General features: G+C 47.0%; 1 pseudogene; it reads left to right on the forward strand.

The window, feature by feature from the left end:
* The first annotated feature begins 3,071 nt into the window (after positions 1-3,071).
* LOC115159825 (CD209 antigen-like protein C) lies at positions 3,072-8,313 on the forward strand (annotated as a pseudogene).
* Positions 8,314-19,516: the final 11,203 nt, after the last annotated feature.

Genomic DNA, 19,516 nt, shown 5'->3' on the forward strand with positions numbered 1-19,516 from the left:
TTAAAATGTAGGAAAACAGTAGCATACTGTAGAAGGTAAACGTCACTTCCCCTTGCCCGCACCCGATTCCCAAAACAATGGCCTTCCTAAGGTTCCAGCCTGTTAGTTAGGTCACAATTGGCAACAGATTCCTGAATAAATATGAATTCTACCAGGTTAAACTAACTGCAGGAGACTATCTTGAAAGAGAATGGTCATGGTTGACAGTTTGTCAATATATCCCAGGAGATGAATTCAAAAAGTGAATTATTTTCAAAGAGGAAATATCCGTTCAAATTATGTTTCAATTAATCTCCTGAATTGATTGCAACTGAAAGGAAATAGGTCCAACCAAAGCAGTGACACCACCACCCCAACTTCTGCACACCATGAAGCAACGTACATATTTTTGGTAGCTGTATATATTGAGTATTCCACACTGTCTATATAAGGGCTCAGGGCCAGACACAGATGCAGACACAGGAGGCAGATGGTTTGAGTGTTTGATATTTATTAGTTCCAAAAGGTGTAGGCAAGAGAATGGTCGTGGACGGGAAAAAGGTCAAAACCAGATCCAGGAGGTACAGTGTGGCAGGTAGGCTTGAGGTCAGGGCAGGCAGACTGGTCAGGCAGGCGGGTACAGAGTCCAGAAAACAGGCAAGGGTCAAAGCCGAGAGGACTAGCAAAAGAGAGAATAGCAAAAGCAGGAGCACGGGATAAACACGCTGGTTGACTTGAAACAGACAAGATGAACTGGCACAGAGAGACAGGAAACACAGGGATAAATACACTGGGGAAAATAAATGACACCTGGAGGGGGTGGAGACAATCACAAGGACAGGAGAAACAGATCAAGGCGTGACAGTCCCCCCCAGAGACGCCACCTGGCGCCCTACCTGGGCGCATACCTGGCTGACCGGGATGTCGGCAGTGAAAATCGGCGATCAGGGCCGGGTCCAGGATGTCTTTAGCAGGAACCCAGCACCTCTCCTCCGGGCCATAACCCTCCCAGTCAACCAGGTACTGGAAACCTCTGCCCCGTGGTCGAACCCTCAGGAGGCATCTCACTGTATATGCTGGCTGGCCATCGATGACCCGTGGGGGACGGATAGGCCTAGAAACAGAAGACAGAGGACTGTGAGACAAGGGCTTAATCCTGGACACATGAAAAGTGGGGTGAACACGGAGGGTACGGGGCAACAACAGACGGACAGCAGTGGGACTAATGACTCTAGAAATGGGGACAGGACCAATGAAATGGGGGGAAAATGTACGCGATTCTACCCGGAGGGATAGGTCCCGAGTGGACAACCATACCCTCTGCCCGACCCAATAGCGAGGAGCCAGAGTCCGGTGGCGATCCGCTTGTCGACGATACCTGGAGGTGGTCTTGAGAAGAACCGCCCGAGCTCTTCTACAGGTACGCCGTCAGAGGCGGACAAACATCTGGGCTGAAGGTATGTTGACCTCCACTTCTTGCTCTGGAAAGAGCGAGGGCTGATACCCCATGGATTATTTGAAGGGGGATAGTCCAGCAGCCGAGCAGGGGAGAGTGTTCCTGGCATATTCCACCCAGACCAGTTGCTGACTCCAGGTGGTGGGGTTACTGGCAACAAGACACCGGAGTGCCGTCTCCATATCTTGGTTGGCTTGCTCCGACTGGCTGTTAGATTCAGGATGAAACCCCAGAGGGCAGGCTGGCTGACGACACGATAAAAGTGCAGAATACCTTCCAGAATTGGGACGAGAACTGAGGAGCCCGGTCCGAGACAATGTCAACCGGGAGTCCATGGATTCTAAAGACGTGCTGCACCATAAGCTGAGGTGTCGCCTTGGCTGAAGGTAACTTTGGAAGAGGGATGAAATGGGCGGCCTTGGAGAATCTGTCAACCACCGTCAGGATGGTGGTGTTGCCGTCTGACAGAGGAAGCCCAGTGACAAAATCCAGGAAAATATGGGACCAGGGGCGATGAGGGACAGGGAGTGGCTGTAGGAGGCCAGACGGAGCTTGCCGCGGAGTCTTGCTTTGAACGCACACCATGCATGCGGCAATGAAGGCCCAAGACATCAGGAACCATGGTGGGCCACCAGAAGCGTTGACGGAGGAAAGCCAGTGTTCGACGAGTACCAGGATGACAGGTAAGCCTGGAGGAGTGAGTCCATTCCAGGACCTGAGACCGGACCGAATCCAGAACAAACAGCCGGGCCCCCCCCAGGGTCCAACTGGGAATGCTGTGCCTTGCGAACAAGAGCCTCAATTCCCCAAACAGAAGTGGGCAAACAAGAGGCAGGGAGGATGGTCTCAGATTCAGAGGGAGTGGCAGTGGAACTGTTCAGATGGGATAGTGTGTCCGGCTTCACATTGTTTGACCCTGGTTGGTAGGAGATGGTGAAATTGAACCTGGTAAATAACAGAGCCCAACGAGCTTGCCTTGGGTTGAGGCGCTTGGCAGTACAGAGATATTCTAAATTTTTATGATCTGTCCATACCAGGAATGGATGTTCCGCCCCTTCCAGCCAGTGTCTCCACTCCTCCAGAGCCATCTTTACAGCTAGGAATTCCCGGTTCCCAACATCATAATTCCTTTCCGCAGAGTTGAGACGATGGGACATGAAGGCACAGGGATGAAGCTTTTGGTCTTGGACGGATCGCTGGGAAAGAACGACCCCTACTCCCTTGTCGGAAGTATCAACCTCCACCACAAACTGACGAGTTGGGTCCGGATGGATGAGGATAGAGGATAGGAGCAGTATTGAATCGCTGCTTAAGATCCCCAAAAGCCTTGTCCACTGCTGGAGACCATGTGAATGGTACCTTGGGAGAAGTGAGTGCAGAGAGAGGAGCCACCAGGTTGATGTGGCCCTGAATGAAACGGCGGTACAAATTAGCAAAACCCAGAAACCGTTGGAGCTGCACACTGTACGCGGGATGGAGTCTATCCACCACCGCTCTCACCTTCTCCGGATCCATCTGTACATTCCCCTCAGCAATAATGTATTCTAGAAAGGAGATAGTGGAGTGGTGCAACTCACACTTCTCAGCCTTTACAAAACGACTGATTCTCCAAAAGGCACTTAAGAACCTGTCGAACATGGAGAATGTGTTCCTGGGCAGAACAAGAGAAAACCTGGATGTCGTCGAGGTAGACAAAAACAAAACGATTCAAATGTCCCGGAGCACATCGTTGACCAGAGCCTGGAAAACAGCAGGCGCGTTGGTGAGTCCAAACGGCATGTACTCATAATGTTCACTGGCAGTGTTGAAAGCTGTCTTCCACTCGTCTCCTTCACGTATCCGCACAAGATGGTAGACATTCCGAAGGTCCAGTTTGGTGAAGATAGTAGCCCCCTGGAGAGGTTCGAAAGCTGAGGTGAGGAGTGGTAGAGGGTACCGATTTTTAATCGTAATATTATTGAGACCCCAGTAATCAATACATGGACGCAGTGACTTGTCCTTTTTCCCCACAAAGAAGAATCCTGCGCCAGCAGGAGAGGCAGAAGGGTGAATGCTCCCAACAGCCAGTGAGTCCTCGATGTACTCCTCCATGGCCTTGGTCTCAGGACCGGACAGGGAATATAGCCGACCTCGAGGCGGTGTGGTGCACGGGAGAAGGTCAATAGCACAATCGTAGGGACGATGTGAGGAAGGGAGGTAGCACGAGCCTTGCTGAAAACCTCCAGGCGGTCATGATACTCTGCGGGCAAGGCAGAGAGATCCGTGGCCGTACTTATTCCTGGAGACAGACGTTTTGGAGATGGCTGTGCCGCCTTTAGGCAGTGTGAATGGCAAAATGGGCTCCAACCCAGAATGGAACCCATAGTCCTGTCAAAATCTGGGTTGTTTTTTGGAGCCAAGAAAAACCCAAAACAATTGACTCACTGTGGTTTCCAGATACCTGCATATTTAGGGGAATTGTGCTGTGTGTGACTCTACCAATGGAACGACCATCCAGTGCCCTGGCATCTATGGGAACAGAGAGGAGTTGAGTAATGATACCCAGTTCTGATAGCAGGGTAGCGTCCATAAAACTATCATCTGCCCCAGGGTCAATAAGCACCCGGATAGACTTAGACTGGTCTCCCCACAGCAAGATCACATAAAAAGGAGTACGGGTAATGGGACTTAGAGGATTCCCAGTCAGACTCACCAGAGTGCTTGTACCTACTAAGGTGTCCAGTCTCTTAACTGGGCAGGTGGCTATATAATGCCCTACAGCTCCACAATACAGACAGCAATTGGAGCTTAGCCTGTGGGAACGTTCCCTAAGCGATAACCTAGCCCTTCCCAGTTGCATAGGTTCTGGTGTGTCAGACTCACCTGTCATCGATCATTCTCGAGGAGGCTCGGGTGGCTTCGGATCCTCTCGGAAGAAAAGCATTCGGGGACTTCCGGATTCCTTCCGAAGATGAGAGAGTGTGACCCAGACCTCCTCTCACTCCGGCGTTCCCTTAGCCGCCCATTAATTCTAATGGAGAGGGCAAAGAGGGAATCGAGGGCCACCGGCAATTCCCCAGCAGCTAGCTCATCCTTTAGCACCTTAGATAGTACGTGAAGGAAGGTATCGAAAAGGGACTCTGGATTCCAGGCACTCTCACGCGCCAATGTGCGAAAATCAACAGCGTAGTCTGCCACACTACGGGAATCTTGACATAATTCAAGATGGATGAGGATAGAGGATAGGGGTGGAGACAATCACAAGGACAGATGAAACAGATCAGGGCATGACAGTCCCCCCCAGGGACGCCACCTGGCGCCCTACCTGGGGGCATACCTGGCTGACCGGGGTGTCGGCAGTGAAAATCGTAAAGTATCATTGAGTTTCTATTAAGGTATCTATACTTTTACTCAAGTATCACAATTGGGTACTTTTTCCCCAACACTGGTTGTAATAACCATATATTCAATGTGTTTAATGATTAAGATAATAGGTACATATTGTAGTAAAACAATACAGTCTAGCTATGTTTCATACCTAAGAGTATTTGATGCTGTTAAAAATGGATCCATGCTTCAATTCCAATATGGAATCTGAAGATATATAATGCTCATCTGTCTCTCATTAAAAGCCCCATAGCTCCCTCTAAAGGACACAGTGGTACATCATATTAAGAAACAAAAGTCCTGCTGTTCAACAATCATTAGACTAACATGGCCCTTTGAGTTTAGTAGAACTGTTTAAACCCTATCATGACTGAAGAGTGTAGTATTAATGTTTAAACCCTATCATGACTGAAGAGTGTAGTAGAACTGTTTAACCCCTATCATGACTGAAGAGTGTAGTATTACTGTTTAAACCCTATCATGACTGAAGAGTGTAGTATTACTGTTTAAACCCTATCATGACTGAAGAGTGTAGTATTACTGTTTAAACCCTATCATGACTGAAGAGTGTAGTATTACTGTTTAAACCCTATCATGACTGAAGAGTGTAGTATTACTGTTTAAACCCTATCATGACTGAAGAGTGTAGTATTACTGTTTAAACCCTATCATGACTGAAGAGTGTAGTATTACTGTTTAAACCCTATCATGACTGAAGAGTGTAGTATTACTGTTTAAACCCTATCATGACTGAAGAGTGTAGTATTACTGTTTAAACCCTATCATGACTGAAGAGTGTAGTATTACTGTTTAAACCCTATCATGACTGAAGAGTTTAGTAGAACTGTTTAAACCCTATCATGACTGAAGAGTGTAGTAGAACTGTTTAAACCCTATCATGACTGAAGAGTTTAGTTTTACTGTTTAAACCCTATCATGACTGAAGAGGAAGATAAAAAGTAAATAAACAACTGTTTAAATATACATTAAAACAAGCATGTCGACTTCATGGACTCGGTCTTTGAATTTGACAGTGGTTGCATTTACCCAACAGCATTTCTAAAGACAAGTATCTGTTTTCATGCACTGAGGAACTGTACATTTCCTGTTTCCTGTCCACTATTACTGAGGATGACTCTTGACTCAGAATGAGAATTACAGTAAGAGCTGAAGTAACAGTTGAAGTTAATTGTATTTGAGCAGAAGTGTGTCAAGATGGAAAATGATGAAAATATACTGCTCAAAAAAATAAAGGGAACACTTAAACAACACAATGTAACTCCAAGTCAATCACACTTCTGTGAAATCAAACTGTCCACTTAGGAAGCAACACTGATTGACAATAAATTGCACATGCTGTTGTGCAAATGGAATAGACAACAGGTGGAAATTATAGGCAATTAGCAAGACACCCCCAATAAAGGAGTGGTTCTGCAGGTGGTGACCACAGACCACTTCTCAGTTCCTATGCTTCCTGGCTGATGTTTTGGTCACTTTTGAATGCTGGCGGTGCTTTCACTCTAGTGGTAGCATGAGACGGAGTCTACAACCCACACAAGTGGCTCAGGTAGTGCAGCTCATCCAGGATGGCACATCAATGTGAGCTGTGGCAAGAAGGTTTGCTGTGTCTGTCAGCGTAGTGTCCAGAGCATGGAGGCGCTACCAGGAGACAGGCCAGTACATCAGGAGACGTGGAGGAGGCCGTAGGAGGGCAACAACCCAGAAGCAGGACCGCTACCTCCGCCTTTGTGCAAGGAGGAGCAGGAGGAGCACTGCCAGAGCCCTGCAAAATGACCTCCAGCAGGCCACAAATGTGCATGTGTCTGCTCAAACGGTCAGAAACAGACTCCATGACGGTGGTATGAGGGCCCGACGTCCACAGGTGGGGGTTGTGCTTACAGCCCAACACCGTGCAGGACGTTTCGCATTTGCCAGAGAACACCAAGATTGGCAAATTCGGCACTGGCGCCCTGTGCTCTTCACAGATGAAGGCAGGTTCCCACTGAGCACATGTGACAGACGTGACAGAGTCTGGAGATGCCGTGGAGAACGTTCTGCTGCCTGCAACATCCTACAGCATGACCGGTTTGGCGGTGGGTCAGTCATGGTGTGGGGTGGCATTTCTTTGGGGGGCCGCACAGCCCTCCATGTGCTCGCCAGAGGTAGCCTGACTGCCATTAGGTACCGAGATGAGATCCTCAGACCCCTTGTGAGACCATATGCTGGTGCGGTTGGCCCTGGGTTCCTCCTAATGCAAGACAATGCTAGACCTCATGTGGCTGGAGTGTGTCAGTAGTTCCTGCAAGAGGAAGGCATTGATGCTATGGACTGGCACGCCCGTTCCCCAGACCTGAATCCAATTGAGCACATCTGGGACATCATGTCTCGCTCCATCCACCAACGCCACGTTGCACCACAGACTGTCCAGGAGTTGGCGGATGCTTTAGTCCAGGTCTGGGAGGAGATCCCTCAGGAGACCATCCGCCACCTCATCAGGAGCATGCCCAGGCATTGTAGGGAGGTCATACAGGCACGTGGAGGCCACACACACTACTGAGCCTCATTTTGACTTGTTTTAAGGACATTACATCAAAGTTGGATCAGCCTGTAGTGTGGTTTCGACTTTAATTTTGAGTGTGACTCCAAATCCAAACCTCCATGGGTTGATAAATTGGATTTCCATTGATTATTTTTGTGTGATTTTGTTGTCAGCACATTCAACTATGTAAATAAAAAAGTATTTAATAAGATTATTTCATTCATTCAGATCTAGGATGTGTTATTTTAGTGTTCCCTTGATTTTTTTGAGCAGTGTACATATGCCAATGCAAGTTCCTTCAGGGCCAGCCCAAGAGAAGGAACAATATATTTCCAGTGGTGGAAGAGACCCTCCAGAGCTGCTGCAGTGTGTCTGGGGCTGCTGTGTGTTCTCCTACTGGCTGGGATCATAAGCCTGTCTGTCTACCAGAGAAACCAATCGACCAGTTACAACAACCTGACTAAAGCGAGAGACCAGCTACAGAAGGAGAGAGACCAGCTACAGAAGGAGAGAGACCAGCTACAGAAGGAGAGAGATCAGCTACAGAAGGAGAAAGAAAACCTGAACAAGAAGATCAAAGGGAGACGCTGTCCAGAAGGCTGGAGAGAGTTTGAATTCAGCTGTTACTACATCACCAATGAGAATAAAGCCTGGTCTCAGAGCCGTGAAGAATGCCAAGAGTTTGGAGCTGATCTGGTGATCATAAACAGCAAAGAGGAACAGGTATTTATCAATGGATTAAACCAAACAAAAAATAATGTCTGGATTGGTCTTACTGACTCAGTTATTGAAGGGACCTGGAAATGGGTGGATGGTACACCACTGACCACAGCGAATTGGGGGAAAGGGCAGCCCAACAGCAACAATGGAATAGACCAGGACTGTGGAGAAATTTGTACATCGTCCAACTAGTCAAGGGTGGTGGAATGATGAGACGTGTTCCATTAAAAATAAAGGGATCTGTGAGAAATAGGATGATCATAGGTCCTCTCTCTGCACTGCTGTTGAAAAGGGACTATGGTGATGGTCTGAAGATGGATGTTTTTGGTAAAATAGTACATTGCATTAGACTAGGGAGAGAAAGGCACAGGCATGCACACACAGTTACCATTTCACACAATGTGTATATCATTCAATAAATTACTTTAAGTTTTAGTTATCCATTCATTTGAAATTACTGAAATATTAATATTGTAAAATGTTATTGTTAATTTTGCTTCCATTATGCTGTACATAAATAAGATGTACTTTCTGCTTATTCAATAAACTGAACAAAAATATAAATGCAACATTTAAAGTGTTGGTCCCATGTTTCATGAGATGAAAAAAAAAGATTCCAGAAATAGCCCATACGTATAAACAGCTTATTTATCTGCACAAATTTGTTTACAACCCTGTTTGTGAGCATTTCTCCTTGCCAAGATAATCCATCCACCATGTAACTCAGTGAAATCTTTGATGCGTGTTGTGTTACTATTTTTGTTCAGAATAAACATGGAAATTAAATGTTTTCTTATGACCGTTTTATTAGAGTTTAAAAATGCAATACAAAGTTACTGTAAAAACAAAGATAAAAGCAGTATGGTAAATTGACATTTTCTCACTTTCATTATAACTCACATTTCATGGCTTCAGTGAAATAACAAGACCAAAGAGCTCTCCAAGGATGTCAGGGACAAGATTGTAGACCTACACAAGGCTGGAATGGGCTACAAGACCATCGCCAAGCAGCTTGGTGAGAAGGTGACAACAGTTGGTGTGATTATTCGCAAATGGAAGAAACACAAAAGAACTGTCAATCTCCCTCGGCCTAGGGCTCCATGCAAGATCTCACCTCGAGGAGTTGCAATGATCATGAGAACGCTGAGGAATCAGCCCAGAACTACACGGGAGGATATTGTCAATGATCTCAAGGCAGCTGGGACCATAGTCACCAAGAAAACAATTGGTAACACACTACGCCGTGAAGGACTGAAATCCTGCAGCGCCCGCAAGGTCCCCCTGCTCAAGAAAGCACATATACATGCCTGTCTGAAGTTTGCCAATGAACATCTGAATGATTCAGAGGACAACTGGGTGAAAGTGTTGTGGTCAGATGAGACCAAAATGGAGCTCTTTGGCATCAACTCAACTCGCCGTGTTTGGAGGAGGAATGCTGCCTATGACCCCAAGAACACCATCTCCACCGTCAAACATGGAGGTGGAAACATTATGCTTTGGGGGTGTTTTTCTGCTAAGGGGACAGGACAACTTCACCGCATCAAAGGGACGATGGACGGGGCCACGTACCGTTAAATCTTGGGTGAGAACCTCATTCCCTCAGCCAGGGCATTGAAAATGGGTCGTGGATGGGTATTCCAGCATGACAATGACCCAAAACACACGGCCAAGGCAACAAAGGAGTTGCTCAAGAAGAAGCACATTAAGGTCCTGGAGTGGTCTAGCCTGTCTCCAGACCTTAATCCCATAGAAAATCTGTGGAGAGAGCTGAAGGTTCGAGTTGCCAAACTTCAGCCTTGAAACCTTAATGACTTGGAGAAGATCTGCAAAGAGGAGTGGGACAAAATCCCTCCTGAGATGTGTGCAAACCTGGTGGCCAACTACAAGAAACGTCTGACCTCTGTGATTACCAACAAGGGTTTTGCCACCAAGTACTAAGTAATGTTTTGCAGAGGGATCAAATACTTATTTCCCTCATTAAAATGCAAATCATTTTATAACATTTCTGACATGCGTTTTTCTGGATTTTCTTTGTTGTTATTCTGTCTCTCACCGTTCAAATAAACCTACCATTAAAATTATAGACTAATCATTTCTTTGTCAGTGGGCAAACGTACAAAATCAACAGGGGATAAAATACTTTTTTCCCTCACTGTAGTAACTAAAAAAGTGTTAAACAAATTAAAAAAAATCTTCAAAGTAGCCACCTTTTGCCTTGATGACAGCTTAGCACACTCTTGGTATTCTCTCAACCAGCTTCATGAGGTAGTCACCTGGGATGCATTTCAACTAACAAGTGTGCCTTGATAAAAGTTCATTTGTGGAATTTTTTTCCTTTTTAATTTGAGCCAATCAGTTGTGTTGTGACAAGGTAGGGTTGGTATAGAGAAGATAGCCCTATTTGGTAAAAGACCAAGTCCATATTATGGCAAGTACAGCTCAAATAAGCAAAGAGAATCGACAGTCCACCATTACTTTAAGACATGAAGGTCAGTCAATACGGAACATTTAAAGAACTTTGAAAGTTTCTTCAAGTGCAGTTGCAAAAACCATTCACTTCTTTGGGATAGGGGGCAGTATTGTCACGGCCGGATAAAAAACGTACCCGATTTAATCTGGTTACTACTCCTGCCCAGAAACTAGAATATGCATATAATTAGTAGATAATTAGTGGATAGAAAACACTCTAAAGTTTCTAAAACTGTTTGAATGGTGTCTGTGACTATAACATAACTCATATCTCAGGCCAAAACCTGAGAAGATTCCATACAGGAAGTTCCCTGTCTGACAATTTGTTGTCCTTCTGTTGCATCTCTATCGACATTACAGCATCTGTGCTGTAACGTGACACTTTCTAAGGCTTCCATTGGCTCTCTAAAGCCGCCAGAAAGTGGAATGGGGTGTCTGCTGTCTCTGGGCAAAGTACAGCAGCAGAGTTTGTAAGTGGTCAGCCTGAGGACAGTGAGACTGGAGATGTGCGGTCACGAGAACTCGCCATGTTTTTCTTTCAGTCTTTGAATGAATACAACGTTGCCCGGTTGGAATATTATCGCTATTTTACGAGAAAAATAACATAAAAATTGATTTTAAACAGCGTTTGACATGCTTCGAAGTACGGTAATGGAATATTTTGAATTTTTTTGTCACGAAATGCGCTCACGCGTTACCCGTCGGATAGTGACCTGAACGCACGAACAAAACGGAGGTATTTGGATACAACTATGGATTATTTGGAACCAAAACAACATTTGTTGTTGAAGTAGAAGTCCTGGGAGTGCATTCTGAAGAAGAACAGCAAAGGTAATCCAATTTTTCTAATAGTAATTCTGAGTTTAGGTGACCCCGAAGTTGGCGGATGTCAAAATAGCTAGCCGTGACGGCCGAGCTACGTACTCAGAATATTGCAAAATGTGCTTTCGCCAAAAAGCTATTTTAAAATCGGACATAGCGATTGCATAAAGGAGTTCTGTATCTATAATTCTTAAAAGAATTGTTATGTATTTTGTCAACGTTTATCATGAGTAATTTAGTAAATTCACCGGAAGTTTTCGGTGGGTATGCTAGTTCTGAATATCACATGCTAATGTAAAAAGCTGTTTTTTGATATAAATATGAACTTGATTGAACAAAACATGCATGTATTGTATAACATAATGTCCTAGGAGTGTCATCTGATGAAGATCATCAAAGGTTAGTGCTGCATTTAGCTGTGGTTTGGGTTTATGTGACATATATGCTTGCTTGGAAAATGGCTGTGTGATTATTTGTGTCTATGTACTCTCCTAACATAATCTAATGTTTTGCTTTCGCTGTAAAGCCTTTTTGAAATCGGACAATGTGGTTAGATTAACGAGAGTCTTATCTTTAAAATGGTGTAAAATAGTTGATTGTTTGAGAAAATTGAATTGTGGTATTTTAGTTGGTTTTGTATTTCGCGCCGTGCGATGCCATTGGCTGTTGGCTAGGGGTTCCGCAGGCGGAACGGGGTTCCGCTAGCGGAACGTCTGTCCTCAACAGGTTTTAAGCTCTATGATCAAATTGGCTCTCACGAGGACCGCTACAAGGAAGGAAGACTCAGAGTTACCTCTATTGCAGAGGAAAAGTTCATTGACGTTACCAGCCTCAGAAATTGCAGCCCAAATAAATGCTTCACAGAGTTCAATTAAAAGACACATCTCAATATCAACTATCGACTACACATAATAGTTACAGGAGGAACGCGTCGCTCTACCTAAAGCATGCCTAAGTTAACAGAGAGCCAAGGTGCCCCAGTAAACAAAGTTTTCTCTGAGATAGGAAAATCTGACGTCCTCCCAGGTCCCCGTCTCTATTCTCCCTCAGCTCCTCTCCTGGCAAACCTATATAGAGGAAGACACAAAGCAATTAGTAGGCCCAGGTATGTACTAATTTGCTTTACACCAAGTATCTATCCCTTGAGGAGGGTGCTGTCGTGTCTTCTTCCTCTGGCTGGTCACTGAACTCTCACATGCCTTCCCTCCCAAGATCAACCCAGAGGGGCGTGCGCCAGATGAGACCTCAGTGTCTCGACGGGATAGTACGTCTGCATTGCTGTGTGCTCTCCCCAATCAGTGAACCTCCTGGAAATTAAAATGATTGGAGCAACAGGAAGCATCTTGTTATTCGGCTGTTCGTGTCTCGCTTACCCGCCAACCACTGGAGGGGCGCATGATCCGTGACCAGCCGGAATCGCCTCCCAAGGAGATAGTACCTCAAGTATGCTAGGGCACACTTAATTACCAGTGCCTCCCTCTCTATCGTCGCGTACTTCCACTCCCGGTAGGACAGCTTGCGGCTTACGTATAGGACGGGAGGTTCCTCCACCTCGTCCTCTTGGGACAGTACAGCCCCCAAGCCGGTGCTGGAGACGTCGGTGTGGACAGTGAAGGGCTGCTGGAAATCTGGGGCTCTCAACACCCGTTCCGAGCAGAGTGTCTTTGAGGTGGAGGAATGCCCCATCGGCTTCAGATGTCCATACCAAACTCACCGGGCTTCTCTTCTTTGTCATGTTGGTCAGTGGGGTGGCAACGGTGTCGTAGCTTGGGATGAACCGCCTGTAGTAATCCGTTAGGCCCAGGAAGGAGCGGACTCCCTTCTTGTCCCAGGGCCGCGGCCACTCCTGGATGGCCCGGGTCCTCTCCACTTGTGGTTTGATCAGACCGCTGCCAATGGTGTAACCGAGGTATTCAGCCTCTTTCAGTCCCAGGTGGCACTTCTTTGGGTTAGCTGTCAGGCCGGCAGCCTCCAGGCTGGCCAGCACAGAGTGCAGCTGGCGGAGGTGGTCCTCCCAGTCCTCACTGTGTATTACAATGTCATCAGCAGCGAAGGCCTGATGAGGATGTAACTGCATGTCTAATAAGCCTCTGGAAGTTGGTGGCCGCGCCGTGCAAGCCGAAGGGGAGGCAAACGTACTGAAATAGCCCATATGGGGTGGCAAAGGAGGTTTTGTGGCGATCTTCGGGGACCAGAGGCATCTGCCAGTACCCCTTTGTGAGGTCAAGGGTCGATATATAGCGTGCTTCCCAAGCAGCTCGATCAGCGTTGAGGGCTTGGAAATCGTTGCAGAAGTGAATAGACCCATTGGGTTTCGGCACCAGCATGATAGGGCTGGACCATTCACTGGTGGATGGCTTGATGACCTCATCTTCAACATCTTCCTCCCTTCTTTCCGTACCAGCTCCCGGCGTGCTTCTGGTACCCTGTAGGGTTGGAGATTAACCTTCTTCCCTGGCTCTGTGGCTAAGCGGTGGCAGAGCAAGGTCTGCCCCGGAAGGGGGAGAAGACCCGTTGGTTCTGGTGGACAACCCTTCCAAGGTCTCGCGCCTGCTGAGCCGTAAGAGTGGGGCCAAAAGGCACCTTTTCTGTCAGTCGTTCCTCTCCGTCTGCCTTAAGTTCCATCAGCACCTGCACCTCTCATTCCACATAGGCTTTCAACAGGCTGATGTGGTATATCTGCTGAGGGCGCTGTCATCCTGAACTACTCACACTGTGGTTTACCGGGGAGACTTGCTCTGTCACCACATATTGGCCATGCAACCGAGCCTGGAGCTGGTGTTCCGGCTTGGGGACGAGGACGAGTACCTTATCTCCTGGGTGGAACTGTCGCGGCTGGGCCTTTCTATTTTACGCCCAGGCTTGGGTTTCCTGCACTTTGGCCATGTGTTCCCTCACCCCCGGCCATATCGCTGCCATTTTATCCTTCATGAATATGATGTGTTCGATGAGGGTAAGGTACTGGCAGGGTTTCCATCGTCCTCAGACGAATAGTCTCTGCGAACTTCATCGCATAGTCCACCACCAAGATGTACTCATGTCTGCACGCCGAATGCGGAAGGGGTCCGGAAGTGGTCCCACCAGGTCCATGGCTATGTGCTCAAACGGGGTCTGTATAATTGGGAGAGGGATAAGAGGGTTACGGTATGTTCGCTTGGGAGCAGTGCGTTGGCAGGTGTCACAAGATTTGCAATACTTAGCGACATCTTGGGTAAACCCATGCCAATAGAAATGCCCCAGTTCGTGGTCATCTCCTGGGCGTGGTGGCCCCCTAGTGTATGGGCCATGTGTAACACCACATCTCTGTATGAATGGGGCACCATTAGCAGTTCCTGTTCTACCCCTCTACGTTTGGCCACCCAGTACAAGAGACCCCGCTTGATGGCGTAATAAGAGTAGTTGACTCACCTTCCGAGCCGATATTCTTCCCATCTATCCTCTTCACCTTCCGCATTGCCTGGTGAAGGTTGGGTTCATGGTGTTGAGCGGTTCCGACTTGGCCCATTAGTTCTTCCGACGGGGAAGTTGTGCATGCTGGGGTGAGGGAGGGGGTGCTCCTGGTCAGGTCGGATGACTCCGTGCCAAACTCCCTCAGGGTGCTCTCCCTCGATGACTCCTGAAACACCTGGCGTAACTGCTCCCTCTGGAGCTTGTGGACTTGTCGCTCTCGAACCCCCTCCAGGTGTCTTCCTCCGTGGTCTTTTGGAACAGGTGCCTCAGACAGTCATCATCCTTACCCCCCTGATCTGACGAGGAATCCCGGTAGCCCTGCAACGCCTCCTTAGTCTCATCTCGTCCCTTCCCCTCCGGGTGGGCTCTGAGTGCGCCAGTGCCTGGCGATTAGAGTTGTTCAGTCTCTGTGCTCGACCGGGGCCACTCCCTCGCCCCATCTTCCTCCACAGAAGCTCGAACAGGGGGCAGTTCCTCCCCAGTAGCACTGGTACCTTCATTTGGGGAACAACCCCAACACTCAGGGTGGTCTTACCGGCAGGGGTATGGAAGCTGACTCGGGCTGTTGGGTAGCGTTTGCTTTCCCCGTGGATGCAGGCTACAGCGGTTGGCCAGGACCTCCTCCTGTACCAGAGACACACTGCTTCCCGAATCTAGGAAGGCCTCCCAGACCGCCCCTCTTATGCGCACTGACGCACTTAGAGCCGGGGCCAGCTGCACATGCAACATACCTGTGGCACGGGACATTCCACCTGGTCACGGGGGGGTGGCTGATGATACAGTGGGCATATGGACGTCTACACTGGGGGAGTGTTTAGCCATATGACCATATGTGTTGCACGTGTTAACACTGTATTAGGGTCCTTAGGCGTGGCCTTCTAAAAGTATTGACTATGGTGCTAGGTGCTGGCCTTGTCGACCCTACTGCTAGCCATGGGGCGTGCCACCAGTTGTCATCTCGCCCCTGCTAACGGCAACAAGGCTTTTAGTAGACAAGTACAACTCGATGCACTGAACTAGGTGGTCAACTGTAACTGGATTTGCCTGACCGACTATCCTCTGCATGGTGACGGGTAAGTCCCTCAAACACTTGTCTATGACCAGGGTTTCTAACATTTCAGCTGTGGCTTTTGTGGGGCATAACCACCCCCTTACCAGACTGATAAGTTGGTAAAGCTGGCCCTTTGGTGACTCTTCTTCGGCGTAGTTCCAGTCATGAAATCTCCGGCCCGGTCTCTGGGGTTCAGCTGATGGCGGGCCTGAATCTCCACCTTCAGACGTGCGTAATCCGCGGCAGCCCCTTCTTCAATGTCATAGTACACTGCCTGGGCTTTGCCTGTGAGCAGGGGAGCCAGGAGGCCCGCCCAGTTGTCCTGAGGCCATCTCTCTCTCTGCGCCGTTCGTTCGAAGGCCAGGAGATGGGCCTCCACATTGTTGTCCTCCGTCAGACGTGGAATCAGAGCGTTGACATTGGGCATCCCACATTCCCTGGGAGACGGGCGGTCTGCTATTTCGGACCTGAGGAGGTCTAAGGTCTCCTGTTGGGCGATGGCGCAGGCCGTTGACGTACCAATTCTTCACTCATGCCTATCAGCGGGTGTAGCGGGCTTCCAAAAGATAAAATTTAAAATCAAAGCCACCGGAAAGGGGAAAGCTTGTGGTCTTGCCTCAAGATGCCTGCATTCTTCATCAGTTGTCCGAAACCCCCTAACACAGGCAGGAGACACAACATGAACAGACCAGAGGCAGTGGTTGCGATTCCTTTTCTTGTGAAAGTTTACTAAACAGGCTTTCTTTCACCCGACAAAATAACTCCAGTACAGTGTAACATCCAAACACCCGTGTAACAAAACAAATAAACATAAACTAAGCCTTTGACCAAAAGGCAGTGGCCAAAAATGGGAAGCAAAAAACAACTACTCCTGTCTTTAGACTATTGTCTACACATAATAGTTACAGGAAGAACACTTCTCTCTACCTAAAGCCTGCCTTGGTCAACAGAGAGACAAGGTGCCCCAGTAAACAAAGCTTTCTCTGAGATCGGAAAATCTGACGTCCTCCCAGGTCCCCGTCTCTATTCCCCATTCTCCCTCAGCTCATCTCCTGGCACACCTATATAGAGGAAGACACAAAGCAATTAGTGGGCCCAGGTTTGTACTAATTGGTTTTACACTGAGTACCTATCTTCCTCCGGCTGGTCACTGAACTCTCACATTATATCTATTCTTTTGTTGTAGCCTGTTTTGCATGTTATTTTGGCATTAATACGTGTCACATATCAGTTTGCAAACAATGTAAAAAATATATTTATATATTTGAATTAATAAAGTCGCATACAAACATGGTCTCTTTTTTGCTTTCTTGAGTAAGGCAGCTCCAAAATGCTCCAGAGTTTCATCGTAGCTCAGTGCTTTCTGTGGTGGTGGGGAAGCCAGCGGAAAATACAGAGCGCAGGGGTTCATAATGTTGTCTAGTTGCGCTGTGATTGGCTCAGCGTTCTGTCACTGATGGGGACACTACGTCACCGCAAAATCTACAGGCAGAGCAAAAAAATTCAAGCTCCCTGGGTGATGCCATAGAACTATATAAGAAGTGCCCATCCAAGGATTAAGCGGCACACAGATCAAACCAGATCCTTTATACGCATTATTTGGGGTTTCCTTACCCACATTATAACTGACCAAAATGAATAAGGATGTAATTGCCTTCGTCACTTTGTTTAATGAGATGATTAATTTTACTGAGATGGAAATCCTCTGCACCCGCGTCTCATGCTGTTTGGATTAAATATGTTTTGAATTACATAAAGTTGGAAGAAATTAACACACACACTCAATGGGTCTATAGATAAATTCTGTGCAATGTGGGCTCCCCTTCTTTCTTATGTTAAATGACTACATTTCCCTGCAGTCCCAGAGTGATGTATATTTATAGATCGGTGATGTAAGAGACCTGATATGTGTATACACAGCATCTCGGATGTTTAGGAGGACTGTATTATCTGTGCTAGTTGACCTGTAACAACTATATCAAAATATATATATTTTTTGTCTTTGTTTTTTTTGGTTATACAGTAGGGGGAAAAAGTATTTGATCCCCTGCTGATTTTGTACGTTTGCCCACTGATAAAGAAAGGATCAGCCTATAATTTTAATGGTAGGTTTATTTGAACAGTGAGAGACAGAATAACAACAAAAATATAGAGAAAAACACATTTCAAAAATGTTATAAATTGATTTGCATTTTAATGAGGGAAATAAGTATTTGACCCCTTCTCAATCAGAAAGATTTCTGGCTCCCAGGTGTCTTTTATACAGGTAACGAGCTGAGATTAGGAGCACACTCTTAAAGGGAGTGCTCCTAACCGCAGCTTGTTACCTGTAAAAAAGACACCTGTCCACAGAAGCAATCAATCAATCAGATTCCAAACTCTCCACCATGGCCAAGACCAAAGAGCTCTCCAAGGATGTCAGGGACAAGATTGTAGACCTACACAAGGCTGGAATGGGCTACAAGACCATCGCCAAGCAGCTTGGTGAGAAGGTGACAACATTTGGTGCGATTATTCGCAAATGGAAGAAACACAAAAAAACTGTCAATATCCCTCGGCAAGATCTCACCTCGTGGGGTTGCAATGATCATGAGAACGGGGAGGAATCAGCCCAGAAGTACACGGGAGGATCTTGTCAATGATCTCAAGGCAGCTGGGACCATAGTCACCAAGAAAACAATTGGTAACATACTACACCGTGAAGGACTGAAATCCTGCAGCGCCCGCAAGGTCCCCCTGCTCAAGAATACATATATATGCTCGTCTGAAGTTTGCCAATGAACATCTGAATGATTCAGAGGACAACTGGTGAAAGTGTTGTGGTCAGATGAGACCAAAATGGAGCTCTTTGGCATCAACTCAACTCGCCGTGTTTGGAGGAGGAACGCTGCCTATGACCCCAAGAACACCATCTCCACCGTCAAACATGGAGGTGGAAACATTATGCTTTGGGGGTGTTTTTCTGCTAAGGGGACAGGACAACTTCACCGCATCATTTGACGGGGCCATGTACTGTCAAATCTTGGGTGAGAACCTCCTTCCCTCAGCCAGGGCATTGAAAATGGGTCGTGGATGGGTATTCCAGCATGACAATGACCCAAAACACACGGCCAAGGCAACAAAGGAGTGGCTCAAGAAGAAGCACATTAAGGTCCTGGAGTGGCCTAGCCAGTCTCCAGACCTTTATCCCATAGAAAATCTGTGGAGGGAGCTGAAGGTTCGAGTTGCCAAACGTCAGCCTCGAAACCTTAATGACTTGGAGAAGATCTGCAAAGAGGAGTGGGACAAAATCCCTCCTGAGATGTGTGCAAACCTGGTGGCCAACTACAAAAAACGTCTGACCTCTGTGATTGCCAACAAGGGTTTTGCCACCAAGTACTAAGTCATGTTTTGCAGAGGGGTCAAATACTTATTTCCCTCATTAAAATGCAAATCATTTTATAACATTTTTGTGGACTTTTTTGTTGTTATTCTGTCTCTCCATGTTCAAATAAACCTACCATTAAAATTATAGACTGATCATTTCTTTGTAAGTGGGCAAACGTACAAAATCAGCAGGGGATCAAATACTTTTTTCCCTCACTGTAGGTCTGTCTGACTCTTTGTTTTGCTGTATTGTTGCCTTTGATGTGTTTTATGTTACTAACAAATAACTTACAAGTGC

The sequence above is a fragment of the Salmo trutta genome, chromosome 23 (assembly GCF_901001165.1).
Source record: "Salmo trutta chromosome 23, fSalTru1.1, whole genome shotgun sequence".
Lineage (NCBI taxonomy): Eukaryota > Metazoa > Chordata > Actinopteri > Salmoniformes > Salmonidae > Salmo > Salmo trutta.